This window comes from Mus musculus, chromosome 15 (genome assembly GCF_000001635.26).
Source record: "Mus musculus strain C57BL/6J chromosome 15, GRCm38.p6 C57BL/6J".
NCBI classification, from domain to species: Eukaryota; Metazoa; Chordata; class Mammalia; order Rodentia; family Muridae; genus Mus; species Mus musculus.
In genome coordinates this window covers 88415588-88439864 of record NC_000081.6, presented here as the reverse complement: position 1 = coordinate 88439864, position 24277 = coordinate 88415588, and the positions used below count along the sequence as shown (strand labels likewise).

The following is a 24277-nucleotide window of genomic DNA, read 5'->3' as shown; positions in this document are numbered from 1 at the left end:
AGGCCTCCTAGCTCCATGAGCCACGATAGTTGTTGAATGAGGTGCAAAAGACAATCCTTTGTCTATAGACACGTTGTCTGCTGCGTTCAGAGAGTCTTGGCTGTGAAAACTGTCTAGGATAACATTATGAAGAATTGTGTACACCCGCCATCTCTGGCTTCTGTGTCAGGCTAGGTGTCATCCCAGTGCTTGTAAGTAAGTAAGCCTGCATGCTGCAGTTCAGGCAGAAGAAAGAGAAAGGTCGTTGTCTTCGCTAGGATTTCCAGGTTGTGATGACACACCACAACCGAAAGCATCTTGGGGAGAAAAGGGTTTGTTTGGTTTACACAGCATCACAGTTCATCACCAAAGGAAGTCAGGGCAGGAACTCAAGGGAGGAACCTGGAGGCAGGAACTGATGCAGACGTCATGGAGGGGTGCTGCTTACTGGCTTGCTCCTTATGCCTGCTTTCTTATACCATCCAGGACCATCTACCAGTGGTGGCGCAACCCACAGTGAGCTAGGCTCTTCCAAATCTATTATTGATCAAGGTTACATTCCACAGTCTTGCCTATAGGCCAGTCTTATGGGGACATTATCTTAGTTCCTTCTTAGATTTCCAGACATGTCTAGGATTATGTCAAACTGGTAATAAACTAACAAACAAATAAATAACTATCAGCTAACACAATTACCTAGGCCAAGGCACACACTTGTGGGTGAGAGGGCTCCTTTTATGTCCTCATAGCACTGGATGGGGAGCACCGATGGGGAGCACTGCCTGCTCTTTCTCTGTCAAACCTCAAGTCCTCTCACTGACCTGCTTCCCCAGGATGGACTCCGACCCCCAGAGCCAGTGGAAGGGAAACACCAAGAGAACTTGGCTTCAAGTCCAGCTGCTCCCAAGAAGGGACAACTGAGTCGTCCCTGAGGCCCGAGGGAGAAGCTCTGGGCCAAATGCCATGCTGTCACTTAGAAGCGCCATGATTGCCAGCTCTGCAGGCAAGGACCCACCTTAGCCTTTTCTGGAGACTGAGATCTCCCTGTGGTGCAATTACAATTTTTACCCCTAAGGAACACAGTTATATGTCAATTATAAATAAAAACACACCATTGCTCAGATAACAACTTATATATTAAATCATATAGCTTGGCGTAGAAAGTATGTTCTTTTAATAATCTGATTAAGTAGGATAGCCTGTGTCAATTGAAGCATCAGAGTAAGAAACACTGGGCACCCTTTTCTACTTAAAATCTGGGTGAAGTGTGGATTTCCAGAAAAAAAATGCAAATTGCCAAATGACCCCAATCAAAGTGGAGCAATAATTACAGAAGCAATTGAAATCGTTGCTGGAAACCATTAGTTCCAGAGCGTCACCGGGTCCCTGTGGTTTCATCCACAATTGCCTCAAACTTTCAATCTCCTGAGAATTTTCATCATCTGATATTTTGATTAAAAAAAAAACTATTAAACTATAACCCACATTCAGTTTTCCATAGTTGATTGTCTCATGCCGGAGTCTGACAAATATGTCAGAGTCTACGGGATGGAGATCACATCTGTGAGACTTCTGACAGGCATGTGTTGAGTGAGTGATCGGGGACAGCAGTTCCTGTTGGCCTTGGGGGTGTGTGTGTGTCCTGGTGGACAAAGCCAGCCTGGGAACATCCTGGGGAGGTTGGTTAAGTCTTCCACTTTGCTTTTCCCGTACAGCTTCTTGTGGCTCGAGAGTAGTGGGGGGTGGGGCTGTGAGGGGCTCTGTTATGAGTGACAGGGTCCACACCAAGCTGTGAGGAAGACATGAAATGGGGGAAAACCTGCCCAGAAAACCAGTCTCCCATCTGTGACCTAGCCTAGAGAGACAGTCTTCAGAAATGGACCTGCAGGAAGCCAGAAGCCTTGCCCAGTGATAGTCAGGAAGGTAAGCAAACGACTTCTATGACAATTCCAGCAAAGCCAAGATGTATTGCATAACTACTTCCTTGGTGCCTGATCTGATTGCCTCTAAAGGCGGACGGAGAGGGTCACGTGTGCTGTCCTTGAGCCTGTGAAAGTCTGAGAGTCACTCAGATGCGCATGCTCTTCATAACCATCTGCATATGCTCCCTCACCTCTGAGTGAGCATTTCCGTTTCCTTCCTGTAGGCCTTGCTGAGTACCCCAGGATTGACCAGAGGCTGCTAGGCACGCGTCCAGGGCCCAAGTGATTATTCTGAACTCATCTGCACCCAGGACCATCCTCTATGTGGGACTAGAGTGGGGGTACCAAATGTGGGAGCTGTTCTGTTAAGACAACACTACAGGGGCATTGCTGTCTCCAGGAGTCAGGAGAGAGTAGAGCCAGAATGCCCAAGTTGGCTGCTGTGATCCAGAAATGGGCATTGGCAGGGCCACGAGGCACCTTTTCAGAGATGGGAATATTGCTGGGGTGAAAAGCCAACGGGATACCACACCTGCTTCCCATGAACTCTGACCCCATGGAGGGTGGTGCAGCCATGGGTCTGGATGCTTTGTGTCTCTAGAGTTTTACCAATAGCCCCAAGCACAGCTTTGTCACCAGAAAGTATGGGGGGGGGGGTCCTTGACCCTGTAATTTTGCTTTTTTTTCCCCAGAGAAATCCCCTGCTCCCCCAGTCCCAGGTCATCTTCTCACCTCATTTCTGTAACATCATTTTATAACTTAACCGACAAGGAATCAGCACCTTAAGTAGGAAGCAGAAATAAACACAGTGATCTCAGATGGATAAGCCCGTAGATGCTTCCAGCTGTAGCCGTGTCCCCCGGGGCTGTGAAGATAGGATAGAGTGAGTGAGCCTACGCTGTGGAGTTTGGGGGTGGCCCAACAGGAGAGTGGTCTGAAATGTTCTGGAAGTTCTGAGGGCTAATGACATCCAACTGGCTTCCCAGTATCGATGGTTGTAGCACAGCTAGCAGGGGACTGACCGCGGACCCTGGCTCCCACCCTAGATCCTGTTGGGTATGGAACCTACTCACCACACACTCCTCCCACCCAGAAGAGGGCATTGGATCCCATTACAAATTGTTGTGAGCCACCATATAGTTCCTGGGAATTGAACTCCGGACTTCTCTAAGAGCAGTCAGTGCTCTTAACGGCTGAGCCATCTCTCCAGCTCCTTCCTCCTATGTTTTTTCATGAGCATTCATTGTGTGCAGGTGGATGCTGGGCTTAGAGATGCTGCTGTAGTTATGGAAATGATTCTGACCCTGAATATGCCCCAGCCCAAGCCATGCAGAAAGGGAAGATGAGGAATGGTAATGGCCAACAGTAGGTGGTACCTGAGCAGCAGGAGTTGGGACCTTACCCTTCCCTGATGTAGGTCAAGGCTGGTAGGGAAGGAGGGTGGTGGTTACCAGCTTTGGGCTGCTCAGAACCCACCAGTCTCTAGGTTCAGAGTTCTCAGATATAGCACAGCTATTCTCTTTAGCCTGCCCCACACCATTGGCAAATGCTGTAGTCTGAAGTACATCCACGTGTAGAGAATTCTCTAGTTAGAGAGAGCTACAATCCCAGGTGAACTCAGTGCTTTCTTCCTATTTCCCTCCTCCTGGGGTCCACTCTGCTCCTTTCTGCCTGCTGAGACATCACACCCACATATGCACATTAGATGGAGGGTAAGAACCAAAGACCTAAGTCCTGGCTGTTACTTTAGAGGGAAGCTGGAGAGAGACAAGACACTGCCTCTCTGCATCTACCCCATGAGGCACTCCCTAGCACTTGTGGCTTGGTGGCTATGTTTACCTTTCAAATAGGGGACCATGGGAGCCTGCCGCTTGTCTTTTCTCTAATCACCTGGCTGAATTTGCTTGCTGTATAGATGAGGAAGCTGAACTGTGGGTTCCAGAAAGGTGCCCCAGCGAATGACAGCTGACAGAGTAGGGACACAGCTGGTCCCCAGTTTTCAGATTCCTATTTACCATTCCACCTGCTCCATGAATGGTCTGTGATCACTATGTATCCTCCGAAGGCTCTGCATATGTCCAAGGCTTTGTTGAAAACCTTTGCAAAGTGTTCTTGACCTAGGCATGGCACATACAGAAGCAGGAGCAGAATCTCATCATATTATTCTCTAGTTCAGTGGAAGCAAGGGGTGGGAGTTTAGGGGAGGGGAGAGGTCCATAAGATGAGTGGACAGTTCAAACTGGGACCACGTACAGAAAGATCTTGGCATAGGGATGCTAGGCAGAAAGAGGTGAGTGGGTAGAGGCTCAGGTTGATGTGGGGGGCATTGAGAGTACTGATCAGGGGACTTGTGATAGTTAAGGTGGCCAAGACCTTGGGCTTGCCAACATGTGGGAGTGGCCCTGGTGCCTGTGTGGTGTTAGGGTAAGGGAAGTGAGATCAGCGCATGCTTAGAAGTGTCTATACCTGGGGAAGCCACCAGGCCTGGAGACTCTGGATTAACTTCAACATGTGAGATGGGAACAGCATAGACCAGTGATGCCCAGTAGTTACCAGAGGGCATCTGCCCAACATCACCAGTGCCACACACACAAAAATTCCCTTGCTCATATGCGGCCCTTGGCTAAGCATAGCCTTTTCTCTTCCTCAAAGCTGAGAGCCTCTCTGACTCCAACTCCAGACATCACATGCACTCTGAAATCCCTCGGTTCTTATCCATATTTCAGGATTTCAGATGGGTGTGCTGATGAATGCCTGCAGAAGGGTGTGCTCTGTATTGAGGTTTTGTGTGTGGGACCTATCTGTTCACAACCCCCCAGAACCCACAGGATCCCAGGAAGGCACAGGCATGTCCTTGGCATAACTAGTAGTCACTTGGGGATGGCAAAATAGCTTCTAAACAGTGTGGTTCTTTGGAGGGTCCCTGGTGGCCACAGGTTCTCAGTTTGGAAGTTGTACCAGGAGGAGCTCAGACCTTGGCCTATTGGTGCCAAGAATCTCCTGAGGGCTTTTCTAGAAAACTGACACCTCACAGCCATTTGGAGGCTTTGAGCCAAGCATAATCTTAAACTCGTACCTTTCTTGTGCCTAAACGAGTGTTATCCTCATTCAGAAAAAAAGACCCAGTAAATAAATTTGTTGACTTTCGGAGTCCAGTATAAATCCCTTAAGCCCTTAAATCCCAATCAAATATTCTCGAATGGCCTAAATATAGCTTAGATGGGGCAGCGATGCTGTGAATTACGGGTTACAAAGCTGTGACTATTCCATTGCTTTGATGAAGCTGTAAATGTCAAAACCAACTCAGGCCTGGAGTGAGGGCTGCCTGACCAGGCACCTGAGTGAGAATTGATATCTCGCTAATTTTCCATGTACAGACAAGAAAGAAAGTGTTTTTCTTTGAATTTATTTTATAAGCAGACTGTAGAATTGATTTTTCCAGTAAGGTCTTTGATGCTTAGGCTGTCAGAGGACAGTGGAAAAGGCGGGTGATTGGTCATGTCGAATCGAGTGGACAGTGTATTGGTCAATTGTTGCTGCATGTGGCTATGCAATGAGCAATGGAGATTTCTCAGTTAAGCGTACAGGGCACAGGGCTCTCTCTGCCCAGTGAGGTGCACATGGGCATGTGAATTTCCCCAGTGAGGTGCCTATGTGGCTCTGCTCAGGACTCTAGGTTAGCAATGTCGATGGTGCTGTGTTTGTGGTTCTCATTTGAACTAGACTTAATTGCCTGTCTAAGGCCAAGGGGTGTCCAGCTAACACTCCTGGTCTAGGCAGGTGAACGCATCCCTCAATCTCACATCTTCCTTAATGTTGGCCCAGACCTATTCCTGGGGACACTTGCTCATAACATGTGGTCAGCATGGCCTGATAGAGCTCTCTCTGGATTCTCAAATCTAAACGAGACAAAGATAATGAGGAAACACTTGGTAAAATATTAGAGAAGGGGTGGGGGCAGATTACCAAAACCTGGGAGTTAATTAAAGGAGCACAGAGAAAGAAGTTAATCAGGAATATGGAAATGACTTTAATGCAAATGGAGTAGTAAGTCCTACTTTAAATGACAGATGGAGATCAAGTGATTCACCAAGTCAGCCCTGTATTACAAAGAACACTTGAAGTGCAGGGATAGGGAAAGAGACTATGCAGATGTAGTCGTATCTTGCTAAGTGTTCTTCCATGATCTCTGTTAGTCTTCCCTCCTTTACTTCCCTCCACGATGAACTATAACCTGTTTGCTGAAATAAACCCTTTTCTTCCCAAGTTGCTTTGGTTATAATTTTTTTATCACAGGAAAAGAAAAGCAAACTAGCATACAATGATAAATTATCCAATTTATGGGCCTAAGGAGATATCTCAGTGGTTAAGAGTGTATTACCCTTGAATAGTATTCAGATACGATCCCCAGAACACATATCAGGCTCTGGAGAATCTCTGTGGGCACCTGTATGTACTGCACCCCAATCCTGGAATCTTACTTAATTTAAAAATACTACAGGGTTGGAGAGATGCTCTGTGGCTAAGAGCATTGGTTGTTCTCCTAGAGGACCGGAGTTCAATTCCCAGTACTCACATGACATCTCACAACCATCTGTAACTCTAGGTACAGGCATAGGATACCCTCCTACAATCACATAAACAACAAAAACACCAGTGCACACAAAATAAAAAAAATCATTAAAAAAAACCACCTAGTTTATAAGAAATTTGAGTTGACTTAAAATGCTAAGCAACCAACAATATGACAACTGAATGCATAAAGCAAAAACCTCTAGAAAAGTGAGAATAGCAGGAATCAGAACAAGTATGAATGGAGTGTTTAAGAACACAGCCTTTCGAACTACATATTTTTGGAAGAAAATAAATAAAAATCAACACAGAAAAAATACGAACAATAAGCAATTATACATGATTCATGTTACCCAGAAGGGAAAACATATTGTAACACTTATTAAATTTGCAAAGTAAATAGATTGCTTCTGGCCACCAAGAGAGCCTTAGAAAACACAGCATTTGAAAAGGAGGGATATTCCAAACCATAAAGTGTTTCAAATCTAGTAATACAACATGCAAACATAGACGCTGGAAAACCCGCTAGCCATATAGGTTAACACAGTTGAACGTAGAGAAGACAGGACAAGGCACCATGATGATGAATGTTGATTATCAACTCGGTAGGATCTGGGCTCACTTAGGAGACAAATCTCTGGGCACACTTATGAGGAATTAATCTTTGGGCATATCTTCGAGGGATTTTCTAGACAATTGAAATGGGAATATACACCCTAGATACAGTCAATGCCATCCCACGGGCTGGGGTCTCCGGCTATATGAAAAAGAGAAAGCAGGCTGAGCGTCAGGATTCATTGCCCACTGCTTCCTGACTGCACAAGCCTCCAGCTCCTGTGGCCGCATCTTCCTGCCACGACAGACTAAGCTCTTGGAGCTGTGAACCGAAATAAATCCCGAGTTGCATTTGTCACATATTTAATCACAGCACCAGGAAGCATCATGCAGATACTTAGTGCAATTTCGAGGTTTTTCTTTCTATCAATCAAACATGGTTGCAAACAGCCATGTTCTGGTCCTGAGTCCTCTTTTGTCCTTCCCTATGTTGGGCACCTGCCAGGTATGATGGAGGAAAGGCAACTGCTACCTGCAGTGTGCCTTAGCTGCTTCTAGGATGATGGTAGATTTATAAATTCCCTTGTTGGCTTTAGGAATACTGATCACTCTCATGGTGAGGACCAGGAAGCCATAGAGCAGAGTGTGGTGATATTGAGTCAGACTTGTCCCTGAACTAAGTCGTGAGACATTTTTGAAGCTTTCTTTTCTTCTTTGAAGGAAGAGCCCAGGACACCCATGTGTGGACCGTTCTTTCCTGATCCCATGACTTTTTTTCTATCCCAGCATAATATGGCTTAGACCTGTGTGTTTCTTGTGAGACCACATGAAATCTTTTCTTGCCCTAGAGCTCTGACTAGGGTGCAAGGTCCCTGTCGTGCTTCAGCAGGGTGCACACCGTGTTGTGTAATCAAGAAGATCAGCCCACCAGGGCACGGTCACAGCTCTGCAAGAAGAATCCTTCGTGTCAACGTGTCCCAGACTTCTGTATATGTAAAAGCTGTTGGCTTCTCAGAGAGTTCTGATTCTGAGAACTTGGGACCCCATCTGGGGTAAACACCTGGGAGCTTCATAATTGTGACAGTTTTGGTGATTCTGATACTGTCGGCATGGGAACTGCTAGCGGGCACAATCTAGCCAGTGGGAGAGCCGATGCCCCTGCAAGGCATGCTGGGACTAACTACATGCTGCCACCCCTCTTGCTGACCTTGGAGAAGTGTGTCATCATCTGTACTGCTAACAGAGTCTTTCCACGGTGTCTGCCGTTAGACAGGCAGATGCTTGGAAGCTCATGACTGATAGACTGAGAGGAGGAGGAGTAAGATAAACTTTTTAATATATGCCAAGTGCTAAAAACCCAATGCGCACTTGTATACACTGCATACTATGTGTATCCAGTGCTGTGCACGGTAGATGCCAATGGAGAATTTGTTCATTAGCCCAGGAAATGGGGTGGCTCTTACAGGACCTCTGATTAGTAGGAGGTGTGTGTCAGCCCTAGGATCTTGGAGAAAAGTCTTTTTTTTTCTCTCTCACAGAGCACACATTTATTTTCCAGTGAACTGCTGACCAGGGCGAAGAATCCACTTGATGCTCTATTCTGGCTCTAACAGGTTTGCGAAGCCCTGGAGTCCTGGAACCATTCCAGTACCAGATCTGAGTGGAGCAGCACGCCCTGTTTTGTTCACACCAGGGAAGGATCAGGAGCTGAACACACCTGCGCCCCCTGCACGTGTGTGTGTGTGTGTGTGTGTGTGTGTGTGTGTGTGTGTGTGTGTAGCCACTGGGGCAGCATGCCGAGTGCAGAGAGATCATTGCTTGGCACGGAGTTCCTACAGCTGCTCCTGGGTTCTTCAGATGTCCTCTTCTTGCCACTCCTTCTTGTCACTGCTGCTTCTGTCCTCATGGCTCTATGCCCTTCTATCTTACCTATACATAGTATTCAGTTTTCACACGCTGTGAGGTATGTGTTTGGCTTTCTTTAACATCTGTTTGCCCTTCCTGGCGATGTAGTTTATAGCAAGACAGGGATTTGGGGTGGTTTCGTAATCCAGTGTGGACCTTCAGCAAATCCTCGTGGGATAAGCTGCTGGACTGATATGTAGGTGGCTGCCCATGATGGGATAGGTCCACCTTAGACTTGTGTGTACCTGCTCCACAATGCCTAACCTTGGTCACCTGGCTGCTTTGCTCCTTGTCATGCTCTGAGATACCAGGACTTTTCTTATCCTGCTATCTTGCAAAATGACCCTTCACAGTTCTCAGCCCAGAAAGGGAAATGCCAAGCACAGCATTTGGTGTCTTGGAGAGGTCAGCTGTGTACCTACTGCACATGGGGTGCCAGGGTGAGGGCTCCATCTGGTCTCTGCATCCAGAATGAGTCCCTGTTGCTCACAGTGGTGACATACTTACAGAGAGCTGCTCTTCTAGACTCTTTATTCCTGGTAAAGGAGGCCTATGTCTGGTTTTCAGTATTTTAGAAATAGTTTCCAGGCCCAAGCTTAGCCCCTAGGTAGGTCCCAGAATATGTGGTGAGGTGGCTACATCCTTGGCTGGCTGAAGGATGAAGACTGAAGCAGCTGCTCTGAGAAGCTACTAAGAGAGTCAGGCAGGGAGCAGGTCAGAACAGAGGGAGGTGGGAGGTGGTGGGAAGGGGTGGGTAATGAAGGGATGAGAGCAGAGTGGGAGGGGAGTGTACAGAGTTCTTTGGTTGGGGCTGTAGCTACTGAGATCAAAGGCACAGATGTTACCAGAAGTTATTTGTCTCTGTGTCAGTAGGATGAAGAAGCAGGTGTGAGTCTTGCCTGGTTGACAGCTTCCTCAGACCCCAGGTGAGTCCTCTTCCACTCTGTGTAAACCAAGAGCCTGACAGGAGGTGTGGTACTTATGTGTTATTTGACTCCCTGTTGTTTGATGAGTGGCTGAGTGAATGAACGAATGGAGACGGAAAGTCGTACCCTGAGGTTCTTACTTAATATAAGGTCTGAGCAGAAATGCCAGTACTTGGAGAGATACTTTCCACTCTATGTAGATGTCGATTCCCAGAGGACTCCACACAGAGGGGGTGGAGTGCATTCTCTGCCTTTTCTACCACATTTTCTACTGGATCACTGAAGAGCACTGGGAACACTGGGTGTGGCCCCATAGATTCATCCATTCCTCAGGGCCTATAATTATTCTTGCTTCAGTCAGAGGACTCTGCCTGGCATCTGCATAATGAGACCCCAGGTGGTTGCCTCATGTCAGTAGGCGCCTGACAAATTCTGCTGACTGACACTCGTGAGAAAGAGAGTTATCAGGATAGAAAGGCATTATCTGAGGAAAGACGACTGGAGGATCAGTCACTTGGCTGTGTCTTGTCTTTGAGTGTAGGCTTAGTACAGAGCTCCTGGGGCAAAAGATGGTCCAGAGACATGCCCACGTCCAGTTTTGAGTTCTGCTCACTGGAGAAAGTGATCCCAGGTGTGGCTTGTGGAACCTCTCCTCCCTCTCTTGCTCACAGTGATGTTGAGCAGCCCGTGAACCTCAGTGCCCAGAGTGGACATCACTGATTAATACAGTTTTAAGCTGGGATTTCTTCTGATCATCTATTTTTTTCCTTGCATACATCCTCTGAATGACATGTAGATAAATTCTTGAAATTATGAGTGTTCCCTCGAGAAGGGTTTCATCATCTAACCTATTTAACTAATTTATTAGTTACAATTATAACTCAAAATGGCACCAACTTCAGTATAATCAAAAACTATGTTTCAATTATTCATTGAGCCTTTAATTAAGAAGCCCCACTAAATTAATAAACGCTTCAGGATGGATGTCAGGAAAAAAAACCTCTCAGAAAGTCTTGACCAACTTTTCTCCATTAGTCTCCAAATCACTTCAAGGCTCTGCTTCGCCACAGGAGGCTCTGAACGTGGCGATGTATGGAAAGGGATGATACCATGAAATCCAGCCATGCCTTCCAGCCGTGTCTCCTGCCTGGAGGAGAACCGATTCTTGATTGTTCCTCCTGCCAGGATGATAGACGCGCATTGAGGAGAGTGAAATAGACAGAGCTGAACAGTGTGTCACATGGTACTAGCGGAAAAATTCAAATGTGTGTTACACTGAGCCCACTTTGTCCTTGATTGGGAAACCCTTAGCTACTAGCCATGTAGCTTGTGGGGAAGAGTCGAAGGGGCCGGAGGCGTTGTCCATGGTGCTGATGCATCAAACTCTTGGGCCTCACAGGGACAGTAACCTTCTCTTGGGAGGCAGGTCACCTCCCAAGGTAGTTTCTCCAGTGGTCAGACTTAAACTAGGCAAGGAAAGTAAGGTCTTGGCTCCAGAACACTGTTGGCTAGTTCCTAGCTCAGACCAGGTAGCTACTTCACTTCCCTCCCGGAACACCCATGCTGTCTTCCCTTCCCTTCCCTTCTGCTAATGGCCAACAGCAGCCTCATTCTCGATAGGCACCTTATAGGCAGCATAGCTGGCTTCCCTCCTTCCCAAAGCTGCTACTTTTGTAAGCTCTGTCCCTACTGGGAGGTTGTCCAGTAGGGTGTTAACTGGCCAGCTGCTGTGGCAGGCACTGGCATGACACAGACTTCAAAGGCGCAAACTTACAAGGATAAATGGACTTGGAAGTTTTGCAAATTCTTAAGCTCAGGAGAGTCTGGTTGCAGCTCGCAAGGCTGAGTGTGATCCCACCCCAAGTCAGGCCAGCAAGGGGGGGCTTCTTCTCTCAGCCCAGCTCTCAGACCCAGAGACCCGGGGGGGGTACAGGTTGTCTACAGGAGTCACAATTCCATAGTTGAAGGGACCTAGGACCCCAAGATGGAAGCCTGGGCAGGATGTGCTTAACCAAGCAAAATCCTAGGAAAGAAAGACTCAGGCTGAGTGTTGTTTCTGAGACTTTATCAGGAGATCTTGAAAAATTGAAGAACAAAGAATTTATGTACGATTAATTCCTTGCACTTTAGTGCTTGTCAGAATATTACTGAGCTAGTAGCTGCCAGTTAATAATGCATCTGTGGGTAATGCCGCTCACTTTATTATCTTTAGCATTAGGGATTCCGGTACTGAAGCCAGAGCACTGTGCTCAATTATTTATTAATATAACAGACAAGAAACTAGATGACACTAGCAGCGTTTACCACCCAAAAACCAGTGGGAAACAGAACACGGCACCCCAGATTCCCAGAGAGGAAGAGGGACCTCCTTGTGGTTTCTTCTATGGAGCGTTTGAATTATGTGTCAAAGGGCCTTCAGAACAAGCCTTGGGTTTTATCTGTACAAATTGATCTTTTCTTGTCTTTGGGCCTCTGGTGCAGCTCTCCACGCTTCTCTTTACATATCAATATGGGGATTGTGTTAACAGACTTACTTGACCAGAGAGCACAAAGAGATAATCCTCCTTCTCTCCCCCCCCCCTTCCCCTCCTCTTCCCCTCCTCCCACTGCCTATGCATACAGATATATACAACTGTTACGGACTCTGATTTTGGGGGAAGAGTCTCAGAACCTCAATCCAGAGAGTCTGACCTACTCTTGAATGTCAGTGTGGAATCTGCTCTGCTCAGCGTCTGCTTCTGAGGGCTGTATGCCCACACGGGGCAGCCCTGTTACCACTGTGTGGCTACAGTGATCAGAAACAACCGCTAGCAACACAAGTTTTTACAGAGAGAAGTGTCTTCCTGTGGGGGTTGTGATTTTCTCTCACTCTAGTTGCTCCTAGATCTCATGTTATCCTCTGGAGAACACACACACACACACACACACACACACACACACACACACACACGGGAACATGCGCTCAAAAACTGTTATTTCTACTTGAATGTTCTTCAAATATTTGAAGGGCTCTTTCCACGTGTCCTCCTAATCTTTTCTTTTCTGAAGAGAACAAACGCAGCCCCCCTTGACAGAATCCTGGAAATCTGCAGAGTCCACACACACCAATGGCTACTGCAGCCTTCAGTGAATGCTACTGAGCACCTCATGTGAGCTGTGAGCAGGGGAGACTGTGGTAAGAAACCGGGAACCCTGCCCCTGCTTGCTCCTGATTCTTGCACACATAATTTCCTTGGTGCTCCCTGAGCTGTCACTGATTTGGAGGGCTGGATGCCTTTGGAACCCAACCCCATGTCAGAAGCACAGGAGGCTGTGCTAAATTCCTCACCCAAAGCTTTAACATTTATTGTATGGCCTTAATTTACCTGTCTTTCCACTTCTACCCAGGCTCCTTGAAACAGCAACATCTTCTATTTGCAAGCTGCAGATTCGATTCTCTTACAGTTAATAGAGGTAAATCCTTGAAGCGCCTCCTGGCCCCTTATATTTACAATCAGTGAATGAATGATGAGAAATAAAACGACTCGGTGTCATCGAGTCCTGCACACAATATGATAGGAAGTCCTCTCTCCCTCATGTAATAGCTTTGTGTTTGTGTACAATAATCTTTGTCCCTTTCTCATTTTTTATTTAATAGTACAGTTTTAATGACGTAATACCCACCAATTCCCGAGGCTTTGTGTTCAAGGTGGACGTTCCAGTGCGGAAATTCATCAGTTTGTTTTTTTATTCATCCAATGGTTTAGCCTTTTATTATAAAAACATTTCAGAGTAGAGAGGTATCATAAATGTCAGTGTATACTTAAAAAAAAAAAAGACAAAACCCCAACATTTCACTAACATTTCTTCATGTATTTGTTTGAAGATTTTCTTCAAATATTTTAAAGCATATTGCATATGTTAAATCATTTCAACCATGAAAATATCAGAGTGCCTCTTCACCAAAGGGATACACGGGGAAATATATCTATATAAAAATTTCTGCATATCCACCATTTACCATCTATCTACCATGTATCTGCCATCTATTAGCCATATCTATCTATCTATCTATCTATCTATCTATCTATCTATCTATCTATCTATCATTTATCTATCTTCTATCTATCTTCTATCTATCTATCTATCTATCTATCTATCTATCTATCTATCTATCTATCTATCATCTATCTATCTTCTATCTATCTATCTATCTATCTATCTATCTATCATCTATCTATCTATCTATCTATCATTTATCTATCTTCTATCTATCTATCATCTATCTTCTATCTATCTATCTATCTATCTATCTTCTATCTATCTATCATCTATCTATCTATCTATCTATCTATCTATCTATCTATCATCTATCTATCTATCTATCTATCATTTATCTATCTTCTATCTATCTATCATCTATCTTCTATCTATCTATCTATCTATCTATCTATCTATCTATCTATCTATCATCTATCTATCTTCTATCTATCTATCTATCTATCTATCATCTATCATCTATCTATCATTTATCTATCTTCTATCTATCTATCATCTATCTTCTATCTATCTATCTATCTATCTATCATCTATCTATCTATCTATCTATCTATCTATCTATCTATCTATCTATCATCTATCTATCTTCTATCTATCTATCTATCTATCTATCTATCTATCTATCATCTATCTATCTATCTATCTATCATTTATCTATCTTCTATCTATCTATCATCTATCTTCTATCTATCTATCTATCTATCTATCTTCTATCTATCTATCATCTATCTATCTATCTATCTATCTATCTATCTATCTATCTATCTATCATCTATCTATCTATCTATCATTTATCTATCTTCTATCTATCTATCATCTATCTTCTATCTATCTATCTATCTATCTATCTATCTATCTATCATCTATCTATCTTCTATCTATCTATCTATCTATCTATCTATCATCTATCATCTATCTATCATTTATCTATCTTCTATCTATCTATCATCTATCTTCTATCTATCTATCTATCTATCTATCTATCATCTATCTATCTATCTATCTATCTATCTATCTATCTATCATCTATCTTCTATCTATCTATCTATCTATCTATCTATCTATCATCTATCTATCTTCTATCTATCTATCTATCTATCTATCTATCTATCATCTATCTTCTATCTATCTATCTATCTATCTATCATCTATCTATCTATCTATCTATCTATCATCTATCTATCTTCTATCTATCTATCTATCTATCTATCTATCTATCATCTATCTTCTATCTATCTATCTATCTATCTATCTATCTATCTATCTATCTATCATCTATCTATCTATCTTCTATCTATCTATCTATCTATCTATCATCTATCTTCTATCTATCTATCTATCTATCTATCTATCTATCTATCTATCTATCATCTATCATCTATCTATCTTCTATCTATCTATCTATCTATCTATCTATCTATCTATCCATCCATCCATCTATCTACCTATCTATCTCTCTTCATTATCATTACCACCACCACCATCATCTTAGTTATGTTTCTCTTTCTGTGATAAATTCCATGACCAAAAACAATCTGGAGAGGAATGGGTTCATTTTATCTTGCAGGTCACAGTCCTGTATAGAGGAACGTCAGGGTAGAAACTCAAGCAGAAAACTTGATGCAGGACTGAAGCAGAGATCCGGGAGGAATGCTGGCCACTCGCTTGCTCCTAGGCTCATCTTTAGCTGCTCTTCTTATACATTCCATGTTTGCCTGGCTATGAGTGGTACCACCCACAGTGAGATGGGCCCTCACACACCAGTTAGAGGTCAAGAAAATATCCATAGAGATATATGTACCTCATAGGGCAATATGTTGGAGGAAGTTCCTCAGTTGAGATTTCTTCCCAGGTATGCCAAGTTGATAGCCAAGATTAGTCATCATAAGAATCTATCTTTCTTTCTAACACTTATGTCTTTTTCTGTCTATTAATTAGTCTTTCCATGATCCATATTTATTTCTATCATCTATTTACCTACCTTTCTTTTTCTTATCAGCCAATCAACCATCTGGTTTTCCCCTCTGGAACACTAAGATAAAGTAAACTCTTTCTTCCTTGAGTTGCTTTTATCAGGGTATTTCGTCACAGGCATGAGAAAAGTAGCCAGTATAGACAATGTGGCACTGAGAAGTGGGACCATTGCTGTAATTACCCTGAGTATGTGCTACTTAGGCCATTGGGACTGATTTCTGGGAGGGATGTGACAGAGTGTGGAATTTGGAGTGGAAAGTCCCGAGGATGTTTTAAGCAGAGCTTAATGAGACTCAGTAGGAGTTTTGAGGATAGAAATTCTGAGATTAAACACAAACAGGCTTTCATTATTTGCTCTGATTAGATATTTTCTTGTTTATATCCTCACCGCTTACTTTTGGAACTGGGCCAGTGGCCATTCTTGCTACATTCTAGCCAAGAAGCTGGTCGCATTCTGTCCATGTCCTGAGAACTTGCATGAGGCTGAATTAAAAATTCTAGATAGGATAGCCTTAGGTTTGACATGGTTATTAGTCACTGATTTCATCCATCCCATCCAGAGAGCATTTCATGAAGATATGGAAGACATTTGGTTTCATAAGAAAGTAGCTGTAACTATTGAAGTGATTAGTACGCTGCACTGGGACAATAGGAAGAGTGCCTTTGAGGCAAGACCCCATCCACAGAAGGGTTCATCTTATGAAAATGCAAATTATTTGAAAGGAGAGACTCTGAACACACAAACCTTCTGAATAGATCCCCTGGTGGAGAGCAGACACATAAGGAATTGCTTCCCCAAGGTCCCCAGAGGCCTCTTAAACTATGGTGTGAGGAGGCTGAGTTATTTCTGAGCTGGCAACATTGTGTTAGTTTTTCAGGCATGATAAAAAGTGTAGGAATAAGTGGCTTGTGGAGGCTTTCACCAAGGTTAAAGAAAACCTCAGAGAACAGGCAATGTGAAGAGGATTTGGATTCCTTGCAGAGGAGTCCTGCAAGGTCATGCATGAAGCTGTACCGTTGAATCCTAGATCGAAATAGAGACCCCAGGACACTGGAGATGATTGTCAGATCTTAAGATGTTCACTGAGGAAAGACATAGGCACAGAATGAAGGCAGCTGAAGAGATGCTATGTATGCTGCAGGAGACAGAGCTAGAGAGGTGGTTCTACTCAAGCCCTTTGGATTCCCAATGATTCCATCACAAGCCCAAGGTGTCAGATATAGAGATTCAGGCTTTGCTTTTGCCCTCCTGGATTTCATTTTTTGCTCTGGTTGGATATTTCCTTGTTTACATCTTCACCACTTCCTTTTGGAATGGGAATGTTCACTCTGTCTGTTGCTCATCATTGTTTAATGATGTTATTACAGGAGTCACGGTTAAGAGAGTCTCCAAAGAGACTATGGACCTGAACAGTATTGGGATTTTAAAAGAAGGTGGGGACTTTTGACGCTAGAATGAATATGATTTGCATTAGGAAATGGCTGTGAACGGATGAGGGCCAAGGGCAGGGTGTTGTGGTCTGAATGTGAAATGTCACCTATGGGCTCAGAAGATAAATACATGATACCCAGTTGGTGGCACTGTTTAAGATGCTTGTGGGAGGAGTCTTCCGGTTTCCATCTGTGCCTGGAGCAGACCCTCTGCCACAGGGCTCCATACCCAAATAGCATTAGAGAGAGCTAGCCTCCTAGGAGTGCCTACAAACCTGTGAGCACAGGTAAAACTACCACTGCTGCTCAGAGGAACCCGCCTGGAACCCTCAGGTCACAGGAACGAGGAGTGACCTGGGACAGGAGCTTTCTGGTTTCCAGTTTCTGTCCCAGAGCTGATCCTGTGCCATAGAGCTACATACACAAATACCGCCAGGAAAGAGCTAGTTTCCCAGGAGTGCCTAAACACCTGCAACCACAGGTAAGACTACCACTTCTCTTCAAATTCCTGGCCCAAGAGGGACCCTCCAAGACCCTTCAGGACACAGGAACCAAGAATCAGCTGGGGACAGGATCCTTCTGGTTTCTGTTTGTACCCTAGAGCTGACCCTGTATCACAGCTCTCCATACCTAAATTCCTCCCAGAGAGAACTGGTCTTCCAGGAGTACTGACACATAGGCTTGCGGGAGGGACAAGCCACAGTCAAAGACAGAAAGACCAGCTAACACCAAAGATAACCAGATGTTGAGAGGCAAGGGCAAGAACATAAGCAACAGAAACCAAGGCTACTTGGCATCATCAGAACCCGGTTCTCCCACCACAGCAAGCCCTGGTGACCCCAACACACCAGAAAAGAAGCCTGTGGAACCTTTAGGAGGCAGAATCTTGTTGCAGGAGGTGGGCCTAGAGATTGTAAGGGGAAGCCTCACTTCCTATCCACTCCCTGTTTTGTTTTTTCAGATGCAGCATGGCCAGCCAGCCTCTTATTCCTGCAGCAATGATGTCCTCACCATGATGGACCCTGCATCTTTGAACCACAAACAAAAAGCTTCCTTGCTTCCTTGAGTTTGCCTTTGTCAGAGATTTTTGTCACAGCAACAAGAAAAGCCACTGATTCTCATAGTGGCAATGTCAGCAGCACCAAGTGTGACCCCTGAGAGCAAACATCAGGAACAGAAACCCTCCAAAGATCTGAGTGCAGATATTGGTCCCGAGAAGAAAGAAGCTTTAAGAGGAGAGAGTGGTGGAGGTGACTGGTGCCTGGCTCTCTGCCAAGAAGCTGTTCACAGATCACGTCACATGGACACACCAGGCCAAGTGTGAACATGCAATGTTTCTTTGAATCAATAAAATAGACAATAGATAAATAACTCAAAAATTGGCATGCATAATTGCATTGGGAATCTTTTTATAAGAAATGTCCTTCGCACAAGGAGGGGCATTTGTTCTGGGTCAGAGGCTGTTCTTGTAAAAGGGGAGTGGGAGGAGATGAGTCAGGAAGGCTTGTAATAGCTGTGATTCCAGGATAAGTAAAGGAATAAAACAACATTGTAGGTTTCAAAGTACAAAATTCATCACATGTCCCCGGGCCCACAGAACACTGGGGGAAATAAAGATTAGAACACTCCAAAGAAAAATCTCAAGTCACACAGATGGACATTTTATGGAAAAAGTTTTTATCATAACGAAGCAAAGCTTTATAAATATAGAAAAAAAATAAGGTTGTCAGAGAAGACCACATCAGACAGAGGCCCCTCACCCCTACAGAATGCAAAATCAACACCTCATAAAAAATTGCTAGATGTGGAAAGCTAGTCCACACCAGCCCCAAGGACTGAGGCTCACAGAGATGGATCTGCTATCAGAATCCAAGCCTCCACCTTCATCTTGGCCCAGCTTCTAGGATCAGCTGGATTCCCTGGCGTCCACCTTAGCTGAGCTGGTGTCCTCAGGGCCAGAGGATGGGAAGAGAAGCCTCTTCGCTGTTGTGAGACTCTCTTTGGGGCAGGAGTTAATATGTCTATTTACACAAATATGTCTTTGGGGAACAAATGTCTATTCACCCTGGAGAGAGAGTATTGATAACAGGGCAAAGAATAATTGCACTATTAGTTTAGTGAACCAGTAAGTTTATTGAGGTTCCATGCAAATGATTCCTTATATAGGTGATGTCTTACCTATGGGAACGTAAGAGACTCAAAAGCAGCAACAGCACCTCCCCAATCATGGATGATGTCTCCCAAACGATGCTGCTCTGGAGCTCCCTGCACAACTTGCATGCAGCTTGGCTGGTAGGAGAGTCTTTTAATCTTGGGGAAGAGCCTGTGTATCTTGTAAGTTTCAGGATCTTCCTGAGACGTCTTATACACCACACACCAAGTTTTATGTGTTTCATTTACTTGTTGAGTCTTGTGAGCCTCTCTCCAGGAGGGAATGTTGCAATTTGGAGGTACCAGCCATGCAACACTCCTATACTGATGTCTGTCCCAGAGCCTGCTAAAAGTCTGCTTCTAGTCATGTGCTTCTTGAAACCTGCTAGAGAAGGTATCACATTTTCTTCTGCTCCTGGAGGTACCTCTAGTGTTTCCCTGGAAGACCGAGTTGATGGACAGTTCACCCAAGCCAGATCTAGATAATCATGGTGATACCTGTTCCTTTCAAAGTGTGATTGACCTTCGGATGTTAAAGGTGTGAGGTCCCCTCTCTTGGGTGAGAAATCAAATCTTCCAACATCTCAGCTTTCAGGAAAAAAACCAAAACGAAGAGAGAGCTCAGTATTGAGTTAAAGGAGATGGAAACGGACCAAGCCAGATCAAAGAAATGAGGGTTCCCGGGAAATTAGACTAAAAAACTGCAAACAGCCCATGGGAAGAGAGGCATGGAGAGGATTTATAAATAAGTTAAATAACGATTTCTTTTAATAGTCTAATAAAATAGATGAATGTCTAGCAAATCTAATCCAAAGAAAAGTGAGAGTGAGACTGTACATGTTTTATGGATTTCAGAAGGGTTGTAACTGTGTAAAGTGCTCTCCAGTAGAGGCTGCATAGGATTAATGAAAAGACACTTTAACATGGAATTCTCTCTGCAACTGTACAATACCCTAACTTGAAATCTAGACAAAATAGTTGATGGTGGGGGGAAATACAAATTACCTGTATTGACTCAGAAGGAAATGTTCACAATGCACTGGCCAGACAGCTAGACACAAGTTAAGTTTACAGAAATCAATAATTTGCTTACAATAGGAAAAAAATATGCAGAAGTGAAAGGAAAGAAAATACTTTTGGGCGAAGTAGTACTTCCCTGTGGAGGCACAACCCTGCCTGGTAGGTTATCTCATCATTCCATCAGAGGATGGGAGTCATGCGCTACACTCACCTTGCAGACACCAGAGCCAGAGACTCAACTCTGCCACCCAACCCTCACGGGACGGCTTGTGAATGGTCTGAAAGTTGGCAGGAAATGACAAATTCCTAGGAACCGTCAGGGAAACTGGGAGCCAATAATTGCAACATCACTTGGTGCCAAATGGCAGCTCCCTTCTACCCCTGTTTGAATAAAATCCACATGGTTCTGGCCCACGGCTAGAAAAGTATAGCACAGAGATGTAGAGAGCTCAAAGCCAGAAGCTAACGTCGGGGGTTCTGACCCAGGAGGGCTGGTACCCAGACAAGGGGAGAATGATAGTCATCCCTCTCCCCACTTTTCTATCCTCCCTCGCTCCCTCGCTCCCTCCCTCCCTCCCTCCCTCCCTCCCTCCCTCCCTCCCTCCTTTCCATTCTCCCTCCTCCCTCCCTTCCATTCTCCCTCCCTCCCCTTTCCTCTGCCCCTTCCCCTCTCCTCCTTCCCTTTCCTCCTATCTTTCCTCCCTCCATTCTTCCTTACTTCATCCCTCCTTTCCTTCCTTTCTCTTCTCCCTTCCTTTCCTATCCTTCCTCTATCCTCCCTCATTCTTCTCACCTCTCCTCTCATCCTTCCTCCAGTCTACCCTTCTCTTCATTCTTTCCTTCCTTCTTCCCTCCCTCTTTTCCTCCATCTCTTCCTCCTTCCCTCTTTTCCACCCTCTCCCCCCTGTCTTTCTGCACTTCCAAATTCCTTCTCTATTTTTTGGGGGTGGGGTGGGGAGGAAGCCTTGGCTTTCCTCAAATTTCTGATCCTCCTGTCTCTGCTCCCAAGTCCTGAGATGAGAGCTGGGACCCACCATCCCCAGATAGTATGACACATGAAGTTGCTGCCAGCTCAGCAGTGTCCAGTGTGGATGGAAGTGGAGCCTCACACCTGACAGAATCACAAATCCAGATGGAGCATCAGCCTCTGAGATGGTGGTCATCGTAATGACAGTTACACAGGGGAGCCAGTCTTGGAGGCTTGTATGTCATCTACAAATGAGGAAGTAATTCTTAATAAGGAATTTGGAATCCATAAAAGGAAGTCATTTGTGTCCAAATAGAAATTAAAATATTTTGATGATCGCTATGAAAGTGATATATGGGTGATTACTCTTACTGCAAATGGCAGACTGTGATTATTATTTACAATATCCAAGAAACACATCATATTATTTAAAACGTTGGCAAAGGAGGAAACCAACCATCTATCAAATGTTTGAAAAAGGTAGTCCAGCACCTGACTGCTTAGAGATTTTCAAATAAAATCAGCCATATGCTTCATTCTTCTAGACTAAGATAAGTAAGAGGAACAAGAAAACTTGTTGGAAGGGAACTGTGTCATCTACTCTACTCACCCAAATCCATGTTGTCAGAGGATTCTTGAAGGATCTGGACAAATCCACACTACCCTGTGATGCTCTTAGACTTTAGCATGTTTGCATTTGTATATGCCTTGGGCAGGCAGGGCTTGCAGAATGAGCTTCATCATCTACAAAGGCAATGCTGACAGAAAATGACTTGATGTGTTTGAGTATTTGGATCTTCTTTCTCTTCTTTTCCTCCTCCTCCTCCTTCCCCTCCTCCTTTTCTTCCTCCTCCCCACCACCTCCTCCTTTTCCTCCTCCTTCTTAAATGATGAACACATTTTACTGGAAGAGTCAGATGGACCATGGTCACCATGGTCACCATGGAGGGAGAAGATGCAATCACTGTAGTCTGACTCCCATCAGTACATCAAGATATCAGACAGACACATGCCTGGTATCTTCAGTCGGAGATTCTGGATCTTCTTCATATTTTCCCTATATTCAGCCACAGGAGGCAGCTCCTTTCTGCTGTCCAATTCTTAGCTGAGGACATTGGTCCCAGGTCCTTACTGGCCCAGTCTGTAGGGGCTTTTCCATCTCAGTCACTCTGATGCAGCTGCCCATTTGCTCCATCAGGAGCCAGGGCTGTGTCCTTTCTTTCCCCTCTCTTGAGCTTTACACATTTTTCCTTTTCAGAGTTGTTCTCCTGTGTCCTCTTTTCTGCCCCACAAGAATCCAGAAACAAAAGGAAGGTCGTCCTTAAGTGGGTTGGTGCCAGCTTGCATTCCTGTCAGGTGGCGCTGGGTGGAGATCAAGGTCCCCTTGATAGAGGTACTCTCTAGCCTCTTTCTGGACAATTTAGTGTGTGTGTGTGTGTGTTTGTATCCCTGTGTGGACGTGTGGACATGTTTGCACCAACATGTGGCTAGCCTCATTGTGTGAATCAAAAGGCTTTGCTAACTGAGGCATGGGCAGGAATCTTGGCTGCTCTATTAATGCATTCCTTTTCTTTCTGTACCACACTATCATGGCCCTGGGTCTGGCCTTTGAGAACTGTGTGTCCAGACTGAATCCTTCTCTGTTGGCCTCAAGTCCTAGAGGATTGGAGGGACTACCTTACACATCTTTGTTTCTCTTACTGCCCTCAGCACTAGCTGGCTACAATGGACCCACATCCTCCCTAGATACTGAACACACCAAACACAAGTCTGTGTGACAAAGTATTTGGGGTGTGCGCATATGTGTGTGTGTGCACACATGCACGTGTGTGTGCTTATAGGACCCAGGAAGTGGACAATAAGTTTCCTGTGCTATATGGATTTTAAAATCCAAATTTCAAGGTGCTTCTGCCTTTAAGCTGAAGCTTTGTATTCCACTGACAGCAGCCAAGCGGATCCCTCCCTGTGTCTTGCCCAAGAATGTCTAGGATTCTGTCTGCCTGAGACCCCTCTGAGGATGCTCAGGGTATTTACCAAAGCCTCGTTTACTGTAGAGTGTTCTGACTCTTGTCAGTCTTGACCTACTGTGAGGGGCCATATTACCTGTAGGGATGTTCATTCCTGTTCCCACAGTCCCACTTGTCTTTTTAATGAGACATAGTCTCATACTATAGCTCAGCCTGCCTTGTTGCAAAACTCCTTCCACCTCTCCTAAGTGCTGAGATTATAGCTATATCTTACCACACTGAATTCATGTGGTACTTGGGACTCAACCAGGGCCTCTCACATGCTGGGCAAGCATTGTCCAACTGAGATGCCTCCCCATATGTACTACCACATTTAAGGGCCAGGGTGTGGACTGTGAAGGCCCGGGTCTCCTGCCAAACCTGCTTTTCCACACTTGGATGCTGGACACAAGGTGCCTCACTGGGTCATGAGAAGAAGCTGCTAGTTAAAGCAGCATGCATAGACACCAAACCAAGATGGAGACTCTCCATCTCTGAGATGGGTGCTCAGGGATGGAACCTGGGGCTAGGGGACATCTGTTGAGGCCCCACAAGTGCTCTGTGGTGGGGATTCTGTCAAGACACCCTGATCCTTTGTCTCCTAGAACCACCACTGAAGGAGAAAACCAAGTCCACTGGAGGAATGGGCCAGGCACCCTTGCCACCCTGAACTAAATGGCCTCAGGAAGATACCCCTGTAACTAACCGGGAGTTAGTTCAGCGCTTTTTACTTTTTGTTGTTGTTGTTAAAGTCACCTGCTTTCTGACTATTAGAAGGAAGGTTCTTGCATGTTGTACTTCGGAGTGTTACCCTGGACATTATTCACTGAG

At 44.9% G+C, this 24277-nt stretch overlaps 1 long non-coding RNA gene across 3 annotated transcripts in view; it reads left to right on the top strand.

Moving 5' to 3' along the window:
• The window catches only part of Gm35831, a 93188-nt gene extending 74555 nt beyond the window's left edge, over positions 1–18633 (top strand). Inside the window, exons 3-7 of one of the 3 annotated variants that reach the window (XR_001781737.1) lie at positions 9807–9859; positions 12908–13034; positions 13247–13312; positions 17636–17783; positions 18264–18633. This is a non-coding gene — a long non-coding RNA (predicted gene, 35831). Of the gene's footprint in view, positions 1–9717; positions 9860–12907; positions 13035–13246; positions 13313–17635; positions 17841–18263 lie in introns of those variants that run through there. The other 2 variants (XR_875559.2, XR_384327.2) reach the window with 2 other exon arrangements.
• The last annotated feature ends 5644 nt before the right edge of the window (positions 18634–24277 follow it).